This window comes from Trematomus bernacchii, unplaced genomic scaffold, assembly GCF_902827165.1.
Source record: "Trematomus bernacchii unplaced genomic scaffold, fTreBer1.1, whole genome shotgun sequence".
Classification (NCBI taxonomy): domain Eukaryota; kingdom Metazoa; phylum Chordata; class Actinopteri; order Perciformes; family Nototheniidae; genus Trematomus; species Trematomus bernacchii.
The window spans coordinates 1,119,187-1,140,820 of NW_022987609.1; positions in this window are offsets into that span (position 1 = coordinate 1,119,187).

Below are 21,634 nucleotides of genomic sequence, written 5' to 3' on the forward strand. Positions count from 1 at the left end.
CTGATTTGACTTGGCTATACATTTTAAAATCCCCATATTGTGCCTTGGATGATTTTGAATGGAGACTGTACTAATATATATTTTAAAACAATATTCCACCCATGCAAAGCCCTTTGCAAAATGTACAGATGGAGCGGCAGTTTGAGGCCTTACATGCTTTCAATGTAACTTTAATTTGTAGGCTGCTGTCTGATGTGACTATGACAGAATATAGGATGTGTACTCCTTTTACTTTCAATGATCCAGACTGACCACTAGAGAGCAGTATTTACAAAGTCTAGATTTGAGCCATGTCAGATTTCAAAGCCTTGCATGTTCGGTTTGAGCAGCATGTAGTACAGTCAGTTACAAGTCTGTTTATCGTGGCCAGGTGAGAATAAATAATAACAGAATTATATTCCAAATAAAGGAGTGTTTATACCTTGACACTAAGAACACCTTAAAATACAAACGTCTGTCTCAAAAGTACACTTTTCTACAAGGGACAAACAAAATGCTGCTCTCTTTGCTTTTAAATGAACATACCTACTGCGCCTGTGGCCACTCCACACCTTAATTGATGATGTCACACAGGTGTTGCCAATCAGCTATCAAAGGCAACACCTGGTGTGCAGTGCTTTGTGATTCGGTGCACTTTTACTCTTTGAAAAATAAATGTTTCTGAGAGAAGTTTCTGTCTTCTTTAAAAGACACGAGCACACTATTGTTGATTTTCCCCATATCTGCACACGGAGACGCCTGACAGGACCTATCACGACGTGCATTCTGTAAACAACAAATTGCAAGGGACAATCTTCAGCACATTGAACACTTTAAACTTTGATTTTTTTTTTTCTCTTACCCCTCCTCCCTTTTTGAGTAGACCACATCTGTTTGCTGTCTGTTCCCCTGGGCCAGCACTGTGTAATCTATTGCATTAGCTCACATTAGTGCATATCGCCCATGGGCCTTGGTAATCACAAACGCAAAATGAGCATTTCACTTAGCATCACCCTCATATTCCCCCACACTATATGGCAAACTTAGTGCAGAGGCATGGCAGAGAACGCGAGTCGACAACAGCTTATGACATGCATCCTGTTACTCTGCATCCCCGTGTCCAGAGTGCTGCAAGCTCTCTCATGTCAAAAGTGCCTTTAATAGGCAAAGATACAATTTGAATTTTCACTCTGTTTACTTCTAGCTCTCTTGGTTTTTCTCTGTAATTTGGGTGCTTCAAGAAACATTAAGATTTGTGTATATCTGCCAGAAATATGGACTGACCTTTACCTACCTCTTTATACCTTGCAGATGAATGGCACTGCAGGCCTCTCTTTCATTAAGCTGCATCACAGTTGGGCTTGTACACAAAAAAAATCATTATTTGACATAGTAATGCAGAAAGAATAGATAAACACAACCTAGCATCTTTCAGCTTCTTCCTCTACAAGCAACAGATTTTATTCATTTACTAGATTTGTTTATTTATTTGCCCACTTCATTTTTGATTCCCCAATACCATGTCTTATTGCCAATTATGCATCTGGACAAGGACATGGAAAATACCCATGTTTCATGCAAATTCTCTTGGGATTTTTTCTCTCAAAATGCTTTGGCATAAAACACCTGAGGTCTTCACACAGCTCCTTATCACGTTTTTTTCTCGTCACATTAGGTTTTGTGTGATAAGGATTCAAACAGCAGCCATTTCAACTCAATACACAAATGGCATTTTATGCTTGCATTGCCATCCATTCATCTGTTCAGTGTGTTTGGTTTTAGAAGAGGCTTTGTTAAGCAATTCCACCCCTTTTCTCCTCCTGTAGTATGACTATAAAATCTCCTACCTCCCTCCCTCCTTTTAAAAGTAAACTTTGTGTTATTCTCCGTCCCCTTAAGTGCTCTCTCCTCTTATTTTCACTGCTTTCATCACTCATAATTGTTGCCTCCAGATTGTCAACTTGCATGAATTAGCAATTGGGCCAACAAAGCAGATACGGTCAATTGTTGAATATCCTGTCAGAATTTGAGGCAGAAAGTCTGCTCTGGCTGTGATTGCTCATCATCGTCACCCCATTCCTCTGAGGATGAGGAGAAATGTAATGGTTCCCACAAAAACAGCCCCTGGCCTGAGGAAAGGGATTTGGGTGTCTGGAGACAACAGGGGCCATATGGAGCGGGCTGAGATAGCAAGGCACATGTACAGAATAATGGATGATGTGTCATGTTTCATGTTGCAGAGAAGCCATCAAGAGACTTGGTTTAGGGAAATCAAAGGGCTCACATACACCAAAAGCGACTGTTGGACCATTTAGCAGTTTTTGTTTATTTTTATGTTGGGTGAGGGCTGAGCTTATTGAAGCCTGGAAGAATGTGTTGCTCTACTTGCAGTTGAGGTTATTTGTGAGTAAATACAGTGATTGGTTATTATATAAGCTTATAATATGATGTCATAGCAAGCAGCTTAAATTACTTAAACAGCCTGTTTCTGAAAAAAGGGACAATAAATTGAAGAGAAAGTAAAAGGCTAAATATTTAAATAGATGCAAAAAAAACTGGATTAGTTCAAGATACGGGCCACTGTTGTATTCTACAAATCTTTTTTAAGATATGCCTGTCTACTACTCCAGACACAAACATCTCAACAACAAATGGATGAGTGTCGTAACATTTTGGATAAACATTCATGGTCCCTAGAGGATGAAGCTTACAGACTTTTGCGATTTCCCACATTTCCTGTACACCAACAGCAGACATATTCTAGTTTTAGAGAAAATGTTTAAACTACTATCTGATAGATTGACATGCCATTAGGCTCACACATTTATGGTCGCTTCAGGATGAGCTAACGATCATTTTAACTCTCCTTAATTATCAACTGGGAAGTGCAAATTTGCCCAAAAAACGCAAACTTACTGACTGTCTCAGCTGTGCTTTGTTTTAAATGTTAATAACCAAATGCTAGCATGCTAACTCATTTAAATATGATGGTAAGCACATTGTAGCCTATACATCTTTCCTTATCATCAGCATGTTAGCATTGTCATTGTGATCATGTTAGCATGCTGATGTTAGCGTTTAGCTCATAGCATGGCTAGGCCTTAGTAAAGCCTCACGGAGCTGCTAGCATAGCTGTAGATTCCTGTTTTTGTATTTGAAATCCCATACTTGCATTACACAAACTAACATACTGCTTATTAATTTGTTGCATATTACACACTCAATCTGGCTGATGTTAGCCTTTAGCTCGAAGGCTAGGCATTAGTAAAGCCTCCCAGAGCTGCTAACATAGACTCTTGTTGTTTTGTACAAAATCGCATACTAACATTATGTATAGGCTACTGACATACTACATATTAATGTACTGCATGTTACACACTGAATCTGTAATAACTGCTTACTGCCAACTACATTTATGACGAAATATGCTTTTTAACCATGAATTTGGCTATTGAGCCACAATAAAATGAACATTTCTCATCATAAATGTAAATGATTTCTTCGACTCAATTCAATGTTTGATGATGTTTCATAACAAATTAAAAATAAACTTAAATCTCATACTCAATGCTTGCTAATTTAGTAGGCTATACACAACCCAGTCTCACGGCATTTCGTGTTATAGTCACGAAATTAATTTAATCTATTCGTGTTCACCAACACATTGCATTTTTTTCGTGTCACACAGAACGATTTTAAAAGCAATGTATTTCTATTGGTAGTATGTTTCGTGCCTGCACCACGTATTTTTGTCCGGCCGGGTCTTGGAAGACGAGAAGCTGTGTGGTTCATAAAAACATTTTCTTACTCAATATCTTACCCTAAGCCTAACCTAACCCTTTTATTTTAAATTGTATAATGTCGGACTTTTTTTTGCCGTCCGCGAGGAAAATAAATGGGCCTCAGAGCCTCAGAATACTGACATCTGTATTTTTTGTCATCTTTTTTTCCTTCTAATGTGTCATTATTTGGTGCAGGCACGAAACATACTACCAATAGAAATACATTGCTTCTAAAATCGTTCTGTGTCAGAATACTGAAATCTGTATTTTTTTTTTATCTCTTTTTCCTTCAAATTTGTTATTATTTACATTGCTTTTAAAATCGTGTGACACGAAAAAAATGCGAAAATCGTGTTGGTGAACACGAATCAATAGATTAATTTCGTGACTATAACACGAAATGCCGTGAGACTGTTGCTATACAACAGGCCTTTTCTCTCCAACACAAAATCCACATACTCAGCATCTGGGACGCACTATATGTATAATATAAAACGTATGCAATTCAAACAGACCCAAAGTATATTTTCGTTCTCTTGAAATCCACTGCTGTTGTGAAGATAAAAACTGTCCAGAGCTTTTCTGCCAGAGGGGGCACTGTATATTTACCCCCCCCCCCCCCCCCCCCCCCCGCCTCCCCACCCTCCTATCTGCTCTACCTGCATGTGGAATAAGCCGAGCAGCACCTCACCTCTGTTTTTCTCCCAGTGTCAGAACTACACTTAAGTGCTGTTTCCGATACCCATGAGTAAGCCCCATAAAAGCTGCCCCATCGCCGCAGCGTTATTGTTTCTTGCGGATGATTGATTGATGGATGAGGGCTGACACTTCAATGAAGCCATTTTCACTGGCATCTCTATCCGATGATGTGCAGCGTATATTTTCCATCCACGCCTCATTGCTCGCCTGTGTCATTCCTGGAACTTCATTTACACCATGTTCCCTGAAGGACCTTTTTTAGCCCCATCTCCCTTTTTCTCTGCCTGGCTCTTCTTTTTATCTCCTCTTTTTTCCATGCCATAAAATAATGCTATTTCTTGTCGACTCTGGAGGGGCCCCGGAATCATTTGCAGGGAATGATAAAACCAAAGGCATGGCGGGGTTATTTACAGGAAGTGTAACACTGACAGGGTCCCACTGTTCGGCTTTTTTCACTGTCAGATGCCAAGTCCATGCTGAGACAGGGCAGGGCTATGATATACATTTCAAACACACACACACACATACACACACACACACACACACACACACGATCATTTACTCTTATCTACACGAGCCAAATAGGGGCTTCAAGCGCTGCAGATTCTACCAAGATGTTGTCCAAATCTACCCGAAAAACATGTTAAAGTATATTAGTTGGATGACAGTGTGATTGAGGTGCCTTCACTGAGACAATTGGCTGTTTTTGCTCATATGGGGAGCAGATGGTAAGCAGGCATCAGTGCGGCAGGCTTTCTGGGATGACAGCCATGAGATTCCCCCTCAGGTGCCATTGGAGCCCCTTTAGAAAGGGAGAGTGATTGGTGGGACATGGCACCTCCTAAGCAACTGTTTTTCCTGAGTTTCCGCCTCTTACAGTTCTAATCAACAAGCTACGGTGCAGAATACGTACAATGTCACCGAGGACATTATCTACTCCCTTTTCTGCAGCAATATGGAAAACAGTTTATTTATTTCCAACGATAATGTGCTTTATAAGACATTCAAAACCATGAGATTGTCTATAAAAATGATTGCACAACAATCCATTACTATAGGAGCAAAACAATTAATAAATGGGAGAGATCTTTAGTTTTTAAAGGTTTATGGATTATGATGTCAGTATATTAATACTTATTCATGTTTATTAATGTGTAAACATACGTGTTGACTATTTATGTCCCTGAAAAGGTAGCTAAAGCCAACCATATATATATTTTCCATACATGAATAAACTGAGAACATCTATATATTGACTTAAAATTATTTATTTAACTTTATATTTTGTAATCAAACATTCAGAAACTGAGTATCAACCAGTTATTATTGCCTTGTAAATTACATTATAGTACATAACAAATACATAATTACACATGTCTTTATGTTCTAATGAGGCGAAGTTAATTTACCCTCTGGTCTAAACATGTTGTAACGAATACAAACGGTCTAGTTTTCAGATACAAACAGATCTGCCTGGAGGTTACATTCAGATGTTAATGTGATATATTTAACTACCACTTTTATGAGAAACTCATTTGGAGCATCTGCCTTTCAGCACCTTGAGATGGAAACACAGTGGACAGAGGGGGGGGGGGGGGGGGGGGGGGGGGGGGGGGGAGAGTACATAATGCACAGTTGAACACATGATGCATTTACTGTGGTTGTGTGTCTGTGTGTGTCTGTGTGAGCTTGACCTTGGCTGCTACAGGACATTTTGGTTCATCAGGAAAGATGATTGTTTCCTTTAAAAGATATTAAGAGGACTGTGTCTAAAGGAAACTGACATGGCTCCCTGCATCCCTGATGGTTTCCACTCCGTTTCTTTTATAGTCACTCAGTCGGTATGGGAATAGTGTCCCACCACAGTATTTATACATTAGGCAAGGTCTCCGTCTCCAGAAACAAGAGAGGAGACGTGATTGGCCCCGGAGTATAATTTCTCCTGTGTCTACATTGGCGTGTCATCCTTTATCAATAATCACCTTGGAGGGAGAGCAGCTCTTGTTCCAGGCAGATTGACCTCTGTGGTGATGAGGGTACGTGGACGGTGGCCATCCGTTACCACAACCCGTAGTAGACCCTGTTTAATATCTGCAGATGGGGGGGGGGTTGGGGGGGTCTGGGATCAGCCCTCCTGTAGCTCATGCTGGGATCAGAGTGGGACCACATGCAGGATCTGTCACCACTACATGAAAGCATTCACCATGTGCCTGGAAAGAAGACAGACAGAAGTCAAGTTTACACCCAAAAGTATAATTGAATTTTCACTGAGTTAGGGTTTTAAAACCTGCGTTCAACATTATTCACATTTTTCTAAATAAAGTATGTTAGTATGTACAATAAGGAATACGTACAAAAAAAGAACAGTTGATATAAAACGGTTGTCCTCACATTGTATTGCATCCCGACTCACACAAGCATGTCAGAATCAGAATCAGAAACAGGTTTATTACCAGGTAGGTTGACACGTACGAGGTATTTGACTTGGTGTCGTGGTGCATACATAAAAGTAAATACAAAATAAAAAAACACAGATAGAGAACTATTATAAGAAAACTATAATAACATAAAAAATTATAAAAAAGATAGTAAAATAAAATATAGCAGTATTTACAATGCAATGTACATACTACATACTGTCTTAGTTTTGAGTGTTAACATGCTAACATTTGTTAACTGGCCCTAAACAATGTACACAATACGATGAACGAAGGATGAACACAAAAGAATGAAAGAAACAGAAACAGAAAACAGAAATGAATGCTTCTTCCCATCCACTATTATGCGATTTTATGCAATTTCTCAACCTGGAGGACTATGTTACCTTCACAGAAAAAACCGGCAACACAATGACATAATCAAAAAAAAAAATGTGACAACAATGTGCACTTGAATGGAAATATAACATTTCTATTTGTTTTATGTATAAATATGAGGAATAAGAACTGTGTGAAACAATACAAATACTTTTCCATTGTGCTTTGTCTCATTTTGCTTTAACAGTACACTGTTTCCACCTTTTTCAACTTTTTTAGCAACAGCTTGAGATTCTATTAACATGTTCTGCATTTCACTGGGTTTTGTTATGCACAAATTGAAAATGTGCATACAAAGTGGTGGATGGAGATGCATGTATAGTCCCTTGCATAAAAAGTGGGTATGCTGTGACCTGTATTTTCTATTTAAATACATACCTTAAAGCCATTATCTGATTGCAGTACATTTACATTTATTCTATGTGGTGGTTTAATGCAAAAAAACAACATACAAATGCAGGAGCAGTCAGATCTGTGCAGGGAGGAGCGAGGAAGTAACGCATCCATTGCACAAAGCAATAGCCCTCCTCTTCTAATGCAATGTGACACTGAATACTACACACAGAGAAACAAGTAACCTCAAATTGGGTTATTCTTCCTACCTGCCAGTAATCCAGTTGATAAGCACTATACATGTAGATTTCTGGGGAGCAGAGAAATCAGATTACCCTGAGCTGAACTGGGATTTTCAGTCTAAATTGGCTGTTGTTCCTCTGGTCTCTCATTCTATCTGGATGAATGAGGGGGAATAAATGATTTGACTTTGCACCAGATAAATTGTTTGTGCAGGAGCACACATAAAGAAAACACTGGGTTTATTTAGCAAACAGAGATGCAGTACATATATACATTTAATGCTAAAACACAAGTTTAAAAATCTACAAATGGTTGGATGATTCATGTAAAGTTGTCTCTGTGATATTTGGAAAGATAAACTCATTTAGAGGCAACGCTTCTGCAGTGTTCTCACCCATCACCCAAACACAGGTGGTGCTTCTCAATGTATAACTGTTTAGTTTTGCAAAGGTTAAGCTTAGCATATACTGGAGGAAATGTAATAAACTGAAACTATTCAGACTTTAATTCTGAAAAGCCGTCTTGAATGAAACCAAACCAGGATAAATCTGTTTCATAAAGCCAACCCTAACCCAGAACTGATGAAATCAGACTCATTTGAGTCTGGTTAAACAAGATTTAGAGTCCACGTGTAGCACCTATTTGAGGCTGCACTAGGCACGACAAAGCTTTGAGCTAAACGCTATTGTTAGCGTCGCAACATGCTAATGATAAAAACGCTAACAGGCTGGTGTTTAGCAGGTCTAATGTTTTACTATGTTCATTGTCTAAGTTTTGCGTGTTAGCATGCTAACATTTGATAATCAGCACTAAACAATGTACAATTACCATAAGATATCAATTGAGGATAAATAAAAGCTGGAGTTATGCTAAACAAACAACATCCTGGTCACATGGCTGCGCGTCACTAAGCTAAAGTCGGACTTGTGTCGGTGTGATGACGATAAGTAGTTCATGTAGTCACTTATTTGTATCTGCCTTTTTTATGACACATGGAAGCTTGGGTTATTCACATGTTTGTGTTAACTTCAGACCTTATTTCAGGCTTGTAACCTAACACGTTTAAAAGACCATTGACTTCGGGACAATGGAACCGGAAGTGGTAACATGCTACGTTTTTTCTGGGTTTTAAGATTACTGCACCACTCTATAGCAACAGACTATAACCTACACTTAAATAAGTAAACCTGGCTTAACTTGTAATCTTGCTTTATGATGAAGACCATCGTTCATATTTATTTCCAATTATCAAAGACCACAGACACACAAAGAGATGTACAAATGCAGAGTCTGCAATCCCTTTGTTTGAGGCAAGATGCATCTAAAACATAGCTCGAATGAATATAGATTACATTCTAACATGTACCTATTGTCAGTGATGATACATTTGACTCTCTGTAGAAAAGTTTAGCCAGAACACATTAGTATTCGAGCATTTATGTGGCTCCTACATCAGTGCATGTGTGACATGCATGTAACACCTCAGCATGATTTATGCCCTAAACTGCAGTTTCTCTGCATTGCAAATAGCTGGAGTTTCAGCCTCTCCTCTGCTGTTTTTATATTGTCTAACATGACACATGAATCCCCGGTGGCTGTGGAAATCAGACAACCCAGGTGCAACACTAATATCCTCCCAGTATCCAAACATTTCCTTTAAAAGTAACTGGCACACTGGGGCCCATAAATTAAAGCTGAACGCTGCTCAAGATGTCTGGCTTCCAATAAGACCGTACCCAGAGCAATAAACTTTGACATTGCTGCTTGAAAAATGCCTGCCCTTTTTCATTGTCAAGTGTTACAAATTGATGAAATGAGTTCATCGATGTTCCCTGGTCATTATCTCTCCAGTGGCACTTTGTTTTACAGACAGTGGGAAAAGGGACAGTGCAGATTAGAGGCCCAGGCACAGTTTATCAAACAAAATCTAATATCATCCATAAGAGAGGAATCTGGAAATCAATACTTCATTACTAAATTGTTAGTGGGGATGAAGAGTAATTGTGTGAGTTCAGAGATGTGTCTCGGCGGCCGGGGCATAGGAAGTTCAATGTCACCCGGGAAGTGATAAGTAAAGGCACTGATGGGAAGAAACATTTCTGTAATGGGGGTGCTGGAGGAGGGCAGTGGCCTGAGCACAGAACAGACAATAGACACTGGTTTGCCATTGATTGGCTCAGCTATAAAGATGGAGAGGTTTAAAGAGCCAGAGAAACGGAGGAGAGGGGAAAAAGAGTCCACCTTCTGAATTTACCCTTGTCTTGTCACCAGTTTTTTGCCCATTGCGGAAAGTCTTTTTCTGTGGTCACTCCGATCAATCGTGCACTACATTTGCATCCTGACAGAGATAAGTGCAATGATAAAACAGTCCCTCTGCGGAAAACTGGAAGACCGCTTGATGACACGGCCATTACCGCCGGCTGGAGGTTTGTCTTTCAAATGGCTTTGTGTTAATGAACGCTAATAAATAACATTGATGATTAATCCTAGTCGTCGTGCTGCGTGTTCTGTAATGTTTACAGTTACTGTACAGCGGGCGTTCTGTGAGGTGTTTGATCTCAGCTCAGCCCTGCAGCTCCTCTTTTGTTCCCGCTGTGTGTGAGGTCACATCAGAGCAATGAGCACATCACCTCCATGCAGCCTGGCGCAGCCTCATCCCTCTAAAAGCTCGTGTCTCTGGACTCCCTCTGACCTGTTCCCCTGCCTCGCCGTGTTCAGCCATGCAAATCAGAGTGCCTTCAGTTTGAACATTCATAAGCCCGACCTGCAGCCTGTGTTCGGAGCCGGTGGGAGCTCAGAGGGCAGCGAGACGGAGAACGGGTGACTTTTGGGGTTTTGGTGAAAACTAATGCATTGGTGGAGATGTTAGTTTCAAGGTTTCAAGGCTTTTATTGTCATGTGTGCTTAGCTACAGTGTAGGTAACAGGCTCCTCCAACAGTGCAACACAATAAAACAGATAAACTAGTGCAAGTAAATACAATAAAATAGAATATAATAGAAACAGTGCAGAATAGTCTAAATACAGAAATTGGAATATTGATATATATGAGTTGCAAACAGATGAATGTTATGGATGTTCTTTCAAAAGTGCAGGTGTTTAACAGTCTAGTGCACTAAACCAGATGTGGAATGTTCAAAATGTTATGTTTACTTATTTAACATGTGTATTTATTTGTTCATTTGCAGGGTTTGGAGGGTTACTTTAAAAATGTAATCCGTTACAATTACGCTGTACAATAGCTGCCCACTTCTCCTAGTATACACTCCTGGTACTAGGATGGGTTAAAAGCAGAGAACAAATGTCACTGTGTGTGCTGTGTGCTCTGCATGTGTGACCATTAAAGGGGGTTTCATCCCTCCCAATTCTATTATATTCTATTAGTTATCTTTAAAACATTTTGTATCAATACTTAGTGTATGTATCACAGCATAAAAGTAAGTAAACCTGATTACTTTCATGACTTTTGGATTGACCTTAACATCAAATGCAATAATGTAATGTAAAGAACAGAGGACATGAGGACACAACAGAGGATGTTTTAAGACTTGTTTAAGAGGACATATTGTTCTCATTTTCAGGTTCATATTGTAAAATGTTTAAATGCATGTTCAAAAAGGTCTTGTTTGATAGGGACAGTGCAACTTAATGAACATCAGATGAAATACAGGATGTACAAAAACGTTACAAGTTCGCAAAAATGATTATTTACATCCATAGTCCTTTGGCATGTAACACAAACAGAAACATAACAAGTCACAATATACAAGTAGATATATACAAGTACAAAAGACAAAACTACTACATTTAACTTAATTCTTTTAGAGCCATTTTGGATGTTTTTCTTCCCTTTGTTCTTTGATAAAGTACGATTTTAAATAGAACCAATTAAGCCTGGAACAAATGATTATTATATTTATTTAATCTGTCGGTTATTTTTCCACTGAATTGACTAATTTCTTTGTCTATAAAACGTCACTAAATAGTTATTATACCCATCAATACCCGCAGTAGCCCAGGGTGACATATTGAAATGGCTTGTTTTGTCACATATTCTATTACCAATCATACAACATTCAGAAAGGCCCAAAGTATTCCCAATTTAGAATCTGGAACCAGCAAATGTTTACATGATAAATGACTTAATCTACTTACTGATTATGAAAAGTGTTATTAAAGGATCAGTTTACACGTCATGGAGATTACTGCAGAGCCTGAGAAATCAACCCTGATGATGCTATAAGGGTATTTTAGGTTTGAGACCTTAAATAATTGACAGAAACGACAGTAAATGGATTAAGAAAGATGAGGGCATTTAACAGGCAGAGAAACACTAATGAAAGAAGCAGTTGCGTTGTATTATGAGAATTGATTCAGCGTTTTTGAAGTTTGACTCACACTGCAGAACATAAGTCAGGGTATCTCGCCCTTTGCTGAACCAATTTACAACAATTGTTATAGTCGCTCTCACAAGTCAACCAGAGAATAACACAGAAAACGCTTGCGTACCCACATTTAGCTAATAATGATTCCAAATGATCAGATAATGAGTTAACCAATTATGTATTTTAAATGTCTCTTGATTTCAACAATCAAATCCATTTAGTTTATGAATATTACATGTGGATGAAGAAAAGGAGACAGGTTGAAAAAGGTTCTTTAAATAGCATTTTATATTTTGTTGCCCCATTTGGACTGCAAACACAACACTGGCATCATATTGTAAGTTCAAATGGAGAATTTGTCAGCTAACAGTTGCTTATTTATGAGTCCAGCCGTCACAAAGCAACTTTCATCGTTTTTTAGGAATTGCCTTTCTGTCCGCCTGATGTTTGTCCACTAAAACGCTCCTTTTAGCTATTTTTTGGTCTCTACCATCTCCTTATGGAAATATCAGGCTGTTTAGCAGCTAAATTCTCCAATTAATTAACCATCTAGTCTCTTACTGTGCCAATGCTGAGGCCCTTCGAGCCATTTCACTGAAATAGCTGACCTTTGGGAAGCAAATCGAAACAGTAACAGTGTAGGCCGGAAAAGCTGAAAGATGCTTGCTTCCTATAATGTATAACAAACATTGGTTATAACATCTTAAAATCTTCCTCCCTCCAAAAGTATAGAGGGTATGAGGGACTAAAACTCAATTAAAAGACACACATATTATATTTTCACACCTTTCATTAGAGGTATTTAAGTAAACATCCACCACTGCAAATTCTACAGACGGATTGTTTTTCTAATTAATAAGAAACACCTTGCCTACACATCAAAAACTAGCCGTGGGACTGTTATTACAAGCTGCTAGCATCCACATACTCTCATTTCATAACATGTTTGAATGTTCAGCAAGTATACTGTTCCATTTAAAAGGAGCCTTTCCCCGTTGTTGACAGAGATAAACATTTTTTTATGGCGGTGCTTTGACGTCGGTGAAGTGAAGCTGACAGTCCAGTAACAGGGGCCGTTCGCTAATGATTTTTGAGCAGCCCCCAACTGAGTCCTAAATGTCTGCAATACCCATAAACAACTCTATACTGTCCAATTAGGCAGACAGAGATGTACTGGGCTGTCAGACAGATTTGCATGGCTAAGCACCTGAGATTCAGAGGATGATGAGGGGGATGGTTCACCGGCCAGGGAGGGATTGTGCACAATGGATGACTTTCATTACAGCGTTACCGCTTTACATACACACTCATCCAATTACTGCCTGGATTAATTGATCATCGTACTTTTTCTTTCCCCGGCACCACTGTGTTTTTCTCCCTTCTGTACGAACTACACGACCCGCTGCTTTCATTCCTTCTGCTCTATAGCTCCTGTCCCAGGTTTACAGCCAGAGCTCTTCATAAAAAGTCTAAGGGGGGACATTTTGAGAAGGGGAGGGGTTGGGATTGTTAGAGAAAACCATCGCTAGGCCACCACTGCGAGGACGGCCATTTGCAGGATCGCATACATTGGGAATAATTAGAATTTATGTGCGCTCGTCAATCCCGCCTCATCCTCTTCTCTGCTGTAGAGCCATCAGTGGTCAGAAGGGTTCACCGGAGCATGACTCATCCCTGAGTGCGTTTGATCAGAATGAATTATGCCCCTTAGATTCATTATGGCACTTTATTTCTCCTCTCCGTCCTCCTCCCTTGTCCGTTCAGCACCGGAGAATGAAATGTACAAGACAGGGTACATATTTTATTGTATGCACGCTGTCATGCACGCACAGTTAGGGATAAGAGGTAGGCAGTGGTGGTTTAGCCTAGATACCCGATATAATACAAAGCACTAAACACTTTTCATAAGACAGAAATACAGCAGAGTGTTTGTGACTTCGGGGTATTCAGACCGTATGGTGCGGGAGAGATTTGTCGAAGCCATCTTGCAGATAATTTGGGCAAAAAAAACACAACTGGATAAGACTTTAAATGTGGCATCGGGAAAGCACTTTAATATGACAAAAATCTAATTGAACTCACGCTGTTTAGTGTACAGGACTATGACAAGTGCTAATGGGATCATTTAAGATCATTTAAAAATACAAACGAGTCTTGGCTTTCTGTTCATTAATTACTGCTAATTATACGAACAGCTAGCTTTGCCGGGGCAGTGCATTTTGTCTTCGAGTTGTGAACATCAGGTCTGAACGGAAAGATGTCCCATTTCCCCCCTGGATGATAATGCATGGTGATAGGGAGACAGATAATATCACTCTGCTATAAACATGGCCTCTATGTTTTCTTATTTTATTTTGTAATATAATTTCATGTTCTTTTTGAACTTGTAGCACTTTGTAACATTTGTGACCCTTCCTTCCTTCCTTCCTTCCTGCAGCAGTCAGACTGCACGCACGCACGCACGCACGCACGCACGCACGCACGCACGCACGCACGCACGCACGCACGCACACACACACACACACACACACACACACACACACACACACACACACACACACACACACACACACACACACACACACACACACACACACACACACACACACACACACACACACACACACACACACACACACACACACACACACACACACACACACACACACACACACACAGACAGTTGGGAAATAACACCAATGTGCAATAATGTAAAAAAAACTCAAAGAAAGACTATGACACCGTTGTTGTGCAATTACACTTTATTTGCAATATGTACCAGATTATTATTATTACTACTGTCTGCTACTTCTTAGTTAGACCATGTATTACAAGTATCTGTAAGTAACTCTGTGCAATATATAATTGTACTACCCTACACCTAATTTATGTCATAAATATTGCTGCTGCTACTTATTTATCTACCTGAAATGTGTACTTTTAATAATTTTCATTAAAGAAAATATGTTCATGCCTTTCAATTTGTATATATTTGTTGTCACCATTTATACTTTTGCTGTTACAATGTAAACTTCGCCTCTGTGGGACAAATAAAGGAATTCTGATTCAGATTTAAGAAGCAAACATAAACTGCTATTGCTACATTTACACCAATTTCTGCCATCTTCTAAATCACACAGTGGTATTTCATGAGTATAAAACACCATTTACAGAGAGCAGATTGCATCAACTAATTTCTGCATTTTTAATTGTATTTTTCTTTTCCCTCCATGGCCACAAATCCCCTGCAGGGTAGGAGCCCGGTTTAACAGAAAGGTTATAATCTCTGATGCAAGCAAGCTGCTGGATTTCAGACCACGTCGAGCCTCTCTGTGTTCGCCTGTTCAGCCTGGTTAATAATGTAGTTACCTACCCCCCTTCATTTATGCATGCAAACATTACCTATCCACATTGGAAGAAAAAAAAGGTGATATCTGAAATAATTACCACCTCTTCCAAGTGGTCAATCTTTTTTGAACTGTTGTTTTCAGCCTCTGTTCGGAGCTTCATCAGTAATCAAGGGTTAATTTCACACCTCAGTGGATTGCCTGCCTTAATCTCTATTCAGTGTAATTAAATCTGTCCAATAAAGTGAGCTCTTTTCCTCTTTGTTCTCTCTCATCTCCTGGTCCTTTTTTACATTTTTTATTGTTTTACACCCATCACATCTCATCGTCTGAACTACAGGGCCATCCAGCCCCGCTTGACAGGCAGAATCCATCCCTAAAATTAAAACATTCCTGATGGAGATTGTAAGGGGGGGGGGGGGGGGGGGGAGGAGGGGAGGAGAGGGGGGAGTTTGGTGGGAGAGGAAAAGGAAAGGGAAGGGAAGCTGACACATCCAGTGTCTATTTTACTTTCTCTTTTTTCTTATTCCAGCAGGAAGGAATGTGAAGATTTGACCCTGTCAATCAAGCCTCTTGACAAGTTTAATCACGGCGTGCCCTCTGCAAAATCATGGCTAAATAGGAATGCAAATAATGGAGCGCGGGGCCTCTTATAAAATGGTAATCAAGAGGACTAATCAACTGACAGGTCCACGGATCTGGCTTGCACAAGGAGTCACTCCACATTTCTTTTATTATAACACATTCTAGCAACATGGAAACAACAATTAGACATCCTTCTGTCCTATTCTTGTTTTTAATTTGCATGTAACACTTCATTTATGACTGTTCTCACTATTTTTATTGCAGCGTATGAGACAAAAGGTTATATTTAAGCCGTGTAAAGGGTATTTTTCTTTTCAAGCTAGACCAGCCAGTGATTTCTGAACGATGTAAATGAGTCTTGCCAATCCACTCTCCTGTGATCTGCCACAAAAGTCAAGGGCTCCATGAAGACTTTGAAATGTTGATTCGGCTGAGTGTGGTGGCTTCCCTTCGCACCTTTAAAAAATGCAACTGATCTAACTTTTATGTGCGTTTGAAAGTTGTGAAGGTTGCCTCTCTCTCCCCAATTGTCAAAGATGTCAGAGCTAAATATGAAATTCTGTCTTGGCACGACGGCATCAAAAGTCAGGGCTTTTATTTATTTATTCTTAAAGTCCACAAGATCAGAAAGACAAATCCCAATACTCTTCTATTGAGTTTAATCCATCACATCTAAGAATCAAAGTAATCACTTAAAATGCTATTTGCACACAGTTGCATTGAGAGTTTGTGAAATACTGCTTTGTGTTTCTGAATGTATAATTTCATTTATTTAGAGAAGCGTACTTAAAGAAGGGGTAAATTGGATTTGCCTCGCCATAATTATACATGATTTTAGATGGTTTGGTTTGTCACTGGGAATAAAAGGGGGTTATATGGCACGTCAGCTGGATCTAACATTTTAAAGACTTACACTTCTCTCCGCTCGCTAATGATGGTTTACAGGCCAATTCTCTGGGGGCAGTCTGAGTGCTTCCAAGATATCACATCTTCACAGGCAATCCACATAACTTAGTCTGGCAATGCCAAAGGGAGGGTTTAAAGACAAGCCAAAAAAAAAAAAAAAAAAAACGTGAGTAAGAGATGTGTCAGAAAACAGCACCGTATATAAATCTGAGTAAACAAAACGTTACAAATTCAAATCCTATTTCACCTTCCTGTTCCTGGTTTTGGCTTAAAGTGGACCTATCATGCTATATTTGAATAATATAGTGTAGGACCATACCTATATAAGGCATATTTATACTTTTCTTTTTTCAAAATACCACAGATCATGCATTTTAGCCATGCCTCATTTCGCTCAATTTGCACTTTTTTAGCTCTGTTTTTGCAAGGGCTGATTCAGTGAGAACAGCACCACTTACAGGCCTGGCATATGTACTACAGCGTCTCCAGCGCTTTCGAACGGCAATGGCCGTGGCTGTCTCCTCCTGATTGGTGGAGTTGGCCCAATAGCCGTAGCGCCACTGTCCCGACGTCAGGACAGTGTTCAAATCTGGATCAGTTTTTATCAGATCCGTTGCAGCCCCTTTTTTAGAGATTTGGGTATGGAGGAAAATAGAGAGGGTTGTGTTTTCTGACACTTGGTGAGTTCCCTGGAACACCGGGGACACATATTCATGTATAAAAGACGTACAAAAGTGCATTTTGCATGATAGGTCCCCTTTAAGTTCTCTAAATTACAACATTAAAACACTCATAGGGAAGCATTACCCTAAATACTGAAAAAACGGAATGTCAACAGATTCCACATAATTGTATTAGGTTAGTTAAACGCAATAATATTAAGTTTAAAAAACATAGGGTTTAACCAACCCAGTCTCACAAAAAAACGTGAAATAGCTACGTTGGTCCACAGGGCAAAACGTATATTACAAATAACCCTCTCAAGACGTGACATGGATACAATATGTTTGTCCTATTCATTTCTAATGACCATTGTCCATGTCACGTGATCGCAAACTTTCCCAGTGTGAGAAAAAAAACATGGCGGACACCCGATTTATTTTTTGTGGAAAATCCTAAATTGTAGGATAGTTTGACCATTATAATGCTTTTTGATTACATTTCTAGTGAGAAGTTTATATTGTACTTTTAGAATCTACGTCCAGTGGATGTGTAGGATCTATGATAGATATTACGAAGATTATTTGAGCTCCATGTTTTTTTTGAAAATATTGTATCCATGTCACGTCTTGAGAGGGTTATTTGCAGAGGTGGGGACTCGAGTCACATGACTTGACTCGAGTCAGACTCGAGTCGCATATTTTTTTACTTGAGACTTGCTTGACTAACATTGATAAAAGACTTGACTTGACTTTGACTTGGTATTCATGACTTGAGACTTGACTTAAGCTTGAGACAGATGACTTGAAAGGACTTGTCTGTTTAAAATTAAATATTTGCGTTTGTTTTTGTAGTGAGATATTACGTTTAGTTTTTTCGAAAAACGTGATTGGGTCATTATAGCGCCATGCACGCAAACCTGGCAACCCACTAGACGGCAGGAGTGTCAGTTAACATGGCAGCGGCTAGCGTTACTCCAAAAGTTTGGATTCAAGGATTATGTTGTCGATGACTCTAATAAGAAGAGAACAGCGGTATGCAGGGTCTGCAGCATAAAGATCAGGACCACCACAACATCCAACTTCATTCGTCACTACAAAAAAACCCACAGAGAAAGGTGCGTGAATGTGTTGTGTTAGCTAGAAAGCTAACGTTAAGTTTAAGCTACGTCAGACTTGGTTTCAAATCGATTAAGCATTGCAAAGAGAAGACAAAACGGTAAATGAACACTGGAACCTCCAAGGGATTAATTTTGACTAACCCTGATACTGACGGGCCGTCAGGAGAGAGAGAGAGAGAGAGAGGAAAAGAGATGCCTCGTTTATTTCCCCTGTGTTATTATCAGAAGTTACTGTAAACTGTTGAATAATGTAGTTCATCTACTTTTAGTAGTTTGTTTAAATGTTTTAATTATGTTGTTTTTGTTTGTAGAAGTGCATCATTCCTTGATTTATTGTAAAATGAATCTGAACTTTTTGATCTGTTATGATGATAAACTGAAGCAATTTCTAAATTAACCCAATTAAGTGAGTTTTAAATCGTCCTACTTAGTTTATAAGGAAATTATGAAGAGGAACAAATTCAATGATTTGAAAATGATATCTATGTAGGTGCTGACGCTGTTGGCGGTTCTAGTGTTAACAGACGTTTAAATTAAATATGTGTAATGGCAAATGCCATATATGATTTTCTTACTTGGAATTCTGCCTTTTTGAACAGACTTTTTGACTGAGTCCTAGCTATATTGTCTGCAGTTCTAGGGTTAATATGAATCTAATATAATTGTCATGGGTCTAAATTAGATTTCAAATGATTAACTGTGTATGTAATGAAGATCATAGTGTGGGTTGAATCCATTTTCATAACCACTGTCTTTTAACTGATTTAAATGCGGAAACTGGGCTTATTCATCAGAATTTCGTATGACTTGACTTGACTTGACTTGACCTGAGCAATGACTTGACTTGACTTGCTTGACTCTCACCACAGTGACTTGGGACTTGCTTGATACTTGTAGGTCAAGACTTGAGACTTGCTCATGACTTGCACATGTAGGACTTACTCCCACCTCTGGTTATTTGTGAATATACTACATTTTGCCCTGTCGACCAACGTAGCTATTATACGTTTTTTTGTGAGACTGTGTTTAACTTAAAGGTGGGGTAGGTAATTTTGGAGAAACCAGCTCGAGATCGCTAGAATTTGAAAATACACAGCCGGAGAAAATCTGCCACTTCCTTACAGAGCCCCTCCTCCAACACACACGAACGCGCACATGACCAATGAGGGCACAAGATAAGTTTGTGCACAGATGGAAGGCTGACAGGCAGGTAGGCCATCCAGTTATTTTAGCCGGGCCGGCTCAGATGATTGGTCATGCTTTTTACAGTACCACGGCTTCCACAGATGACATTTTTTTATGGATTTTTTGTCAAAGCACTTAAGATATTCATTGCTATCGGGATGTTAAGAGCATTCCATGGAATATAACAAAAAGTGTATCTCGAGCCGGTTTCTCAAACTTACCTACCCCACCTTTAATATTATTGCTTTCAAGTAACCCGATACAGTTATGTGGAATCTGTTGACATAACACATTGAATTAAAGTCAACTTTGCAGTTTTTTCAGTGCATATAACATGAATAAAATTAAAAAAAGTCTCATCACACTGTGTTGGATTATAGTTCAGTAACATCGGGCCGCCTACATCACCTGCAGAGGAAGATCAACATCCAAACAATGGAGCAGCCTAGGCCCAGACATCATTAGGCTTCTTAACACCTCACAAGACACAGACAGACTGACATCCAGCCAATTTGGCCATGAGCTGAGAAAGCTAGTAGTCTGCAACCTCACTATGGACTAATGATGGTCTGAGCCTGTCTCTGCCCCTTTCAGGCCCGTTTGATCAGGTGCGGCAGAAATCCAGTGTGACGTGAAGTTGACTATACATTCAGCAGTATTTACCTGCATGAAATCCATCGGGGTTTTGACAGATGATCAACAGAAGGGTTATTTAAAGTGATGTATATCTGCTTTTACAATACCTATCACCTGCCACTCTCAAATCTACAATTAAAAGAGGGTCAGAAAGAGCTATAAATATGTCTAAGGATTTATCACATCATAAAAACAATATATGTGTGCCATGACAAGGCTTTTTGAATGGCCATTTCTTCAATTCTGATTAAAAACACATAGCAGAGATCATTTGGCACAGACCGTCCACTCTGCAGGCGGCTGGATGGATGGCATGAAGGCCATGTGGGGAGGAATGATGCACAGTATTTATAGCATCCAGATAACACCGGGTTGGAAATTGACAGGCCCACCTAATGATGCTCCTCAAAGTGGCATGGATGCAGACGAGTGGACCTCTTCAAATGGGAGGCCAATCCCTGCTGACACAGGGGATAATAGCCCAGCATTGAGCCCATTGTCTGGGCACCCCACACCATGGCATTTGGAACTGAGCTGCTCCTGTTCCCGCGGACAAATGATCCGCTCTCTGCCAGGGAATGTCAGCCATCACATCTCTCAGTCAGTCCGTTCACATGGTGGAGGATGGCAGAGGCCACTGTCTCTTAACCCTATTAGTTTATGAATAATTAGCCCTGTATCCACAAATAGAAAGGGGACATCTATCTATTATCTATCTATCTATCTATCTATCTATCTATCTATCTATCTATCTATCTATCTATCTATGATATGAAATGATGATTCTGAAGGTTTTATTAAAACATTTTCAATCAGTACAATATCCACTTTCTTATCGTTATATTTGCTTGTTTTGCTAAATGTATTGTTATATTGCCGGTAGCCAGCATCAACATTTTAGTTACAACAACGTATTGCATGGGGTTTAAAATAGCTGTGTGTTATATCTATCAAGCTTT